Source organism: Thamnophis sirtalis, unplaced genomic scaffold, assembly GCF_051295495.1.
Source record: "Thamnophis sirtalis isolate CommonGarterSnake01/CBP01778 unplaced genomic scaffold, rThaSir2_p1.2 scaffold_9, whole genome shotgun sequence".
NCBI classification, from domain to species: Eukaryota; Metazoa; Chordata; class Lepidosauria; order Squamata; family Natricidae; genus Thamnophis; species Thamnophis sirtalis.
Window position 1 is genome coordinate 26,914,407 of NW_028261389.1, and position 3,082 is coordinate 26,917,488.

Genomic DNA, 3,082 nt, shown 5'->3' on the forward strand with positions numbered 1-3,082 from the left:
TATCTGACTTGCCATAGGTTTTCATCAGCATTTGCTTTAAAAAGTGTTTATTCACCCCTTCATATAATATCTGCAAGGCAAACTAAACTTATAGCCCACCCTATTGCCATCATAAGGGAAACATAGATTAGCAATTATAAGCACAATAGCTTGGTTCAGCAAAACGGCGAATGTTTCTTGCTAAATATCTTGTAAACTGTGTCTAAGATTAGTTTTTTCTGTCCTATATTGTGGCTTTTCCATTTATTTATTTTTTTGTTATTTGCAAAACTGCAACATATCATTGTTCCAATTTTTCCTTTTGTGTGTGTATGCCGAGACCTTTTCATATATTGTACCATCCACACATAAATACACGGATTTCCTTTCTTCTTTCATTCATTCATCCATTAATTCATTCTTCCTTCCTCTCTTGAACATACAGATATTTCTGAGTTTGCACACTTTAAAAGCAATTAGGGAACAGATCTTTCTTACTAAATAAGATACTGAAGAGATAGAGAGAGGATAATATTTTTCCTTTTTTCTCAGCCATCTAATAAGAGTCACTTCTTTCTCTTTTTTTCTTTCTTATAAAAAAAATCTTTAGCAAACACAGAGAAGGCAAATAAGATAATAAGCTGCCCTCATCTTATTTTGCATCATAGTGGAAAATGAAGTTTTACGTTGAAAAAAAACCCCAATGGTTGGCTGGCCAGTTAGAACACTGAGTGGGAATACTCTGCATAGCAAATTTGGTCATTAACTGATCCCACATGATTATTGTTATATTTTAAGTGATTGATATACAGAAAATTTCACCAGATAATTTCAAAATCAGCAATAAGAAAAAATTCAGAATAAAATATATCACATACTTAAGGACTCCAAGAGGGTCTGCTTAGAATTTTTTGTACATTATCTTCAAAGGATGTAGAAAGTAGTCTTCTTTTGGAGGACAATCAGATGAATTGACTCAGATTGTCTCATCCAGTTAGAGTGCAGTACTGCAGGCTACTTCTGCTGCCTGCTGGCTGCCTGCAATTTGGCAGTTCAAATCTCACCAGGTTCCAGGTTGACTCAGCCTTCCATCCTTCTGAGATGGGTAAAATGAGCACTCAAATTGTTAGGGGCAATATGCTGACTCTGTAAACAGCTTAGAGAGGTATGTAAAGCACTGTAAATCAATATATAAATCTAAGTGCTATTGCTATTATGTATCAAAAAATATGGGCTTAAATATTCTTTGTGCAAGAGGCACAAGAAATGGACTTTAATAAATTTCAAATTGAAGAACATTTCAGACTTTGAAAGTAAGAACAGATGTATCTGTTCGAATGAAAAGCTTTTCATTCAGCTTATTCAGTAGGGCTGTAGAGAACTTCAGATCACAGATTTTAAGATTATTGAATTAATCTTCTAGATCTGATTGGCGATTCAGATTGAATTGTGGAGATTAAATTAATAGTTGGAATCAATTCAGCAATGCAAAACAGAGCTAGGTATCCAGCATCTTGCACCCACAGTAGGTAAACATGGTGTTTACTCGAGTCACATATAGGAACATCCACCCACATAAGGGAGAAATTATATTTCCATTATGACTGAAAGCAACTAATAACCTAATTCTATATAAATGTCTATTCCCCATTTCATACTGTCTAAATTATCTTATGGCAGGGATTTTTGTAACTGTAACTGTGGATATGCTTCCTAAATGGGTTTTCATGGCTTCTTTTTAAAAATTAAAATAAAACTATGTTGCCCTTTTTTCATAATTATTTTACAATTGTTTTGAGATCTTTATTCGAGTTCGAGGTGACCTCATACATTTTTCTAAGTAAATATAAGTTCTCGTTCTCTCCCATTATTTCTTTCTTTCTCTTGCTCTCTCTTTCTCCCTGAAAGAAAAAAGCAAAAAAAAAATAGGTTTAGTTTGATTAACATTCCATATGCAAAAGGATGTAATTAAAATGCCTTTGCATGTCTTGATATATATATGAGAATGATTTTTTCTCAAAATCTTGAAGAGCTCTGAATAATCAACATATCCCAATACTGAAATAGAACAATGTTCTGACTTGTTTGAAAGCTCCTTCCAATATTCTCAGTCTAATTTATTTCACAGAGTTGTTTCAAAGATAAAACTGGGACGGTATATGCAATGTGCTGAGAGGATTGATGGCTTGAAACTGTAATACATAATAAAGATATAAAGAAAGATACAGACAGAAACACAGATACAAACGAGAGGTATATTGTGTTCTGGTCTGAGATAAGTCTGTAATAAAAATATTGCTGCCTGAAATAGTATTAATTGTATTGGACTGGATCAGAGATGGGTTCCTGCTGGTTTCCTCCAGATCCGGCAAACCGGTAGTGGCCGCAGTGGGAGGCTCCAGTAGAGAGCAAACCGGTAGTAAAATGAATTGAAACCTACCACTGGATTGGATAGACATAGACCATGGTCTGACCAGACAAAGGCAGTTTCCTAATATCTTACATCATGGGAACTATTCAGGTTAATTTTTCTAATTTGGCCTCATTCATTCATGTTGTCTTTCTTTGTGATACTAATATAATAGCATGGGTATGGGAAGTACGTGGCACATGCTGGAATCAGATTGTCTACTCAAGAGTTAAGAATCTGGATCAAGTAGTTTTTTACATAGATATGTGCATGCATGGATGCATACATAGTGTATATTTTTCAAAAATGTTAAGTCTGACAATAACAGCAATAGCACTCAGACTTATATACTGCTTCACACAGTGTTTTACAGCGCTCTCTAAGCGGTTCACAGAGTCACCATATTGGCCCCAACAATTTGGCTCCTCATTTCCACAACTTTGGAAAGATGGAAGGCTGAGTCAACCTTGAGCCAGTAAGAATTGAACTGCCAAACTGCCCTGCAGCCAGCAATCAGCAGAAGTAGGCTGAAGTACTGCATTCTAACCACTGCACCACCATGATTCTATAATGACATCATTTCATTACCCAATCTACCATCATAGCATCATAATATGGGTGGAGTAATGATATTATGAAAAATGTGCAACATTCTAAAAGGTTTGCTGCCTATATTTAAATGCATAATATAAG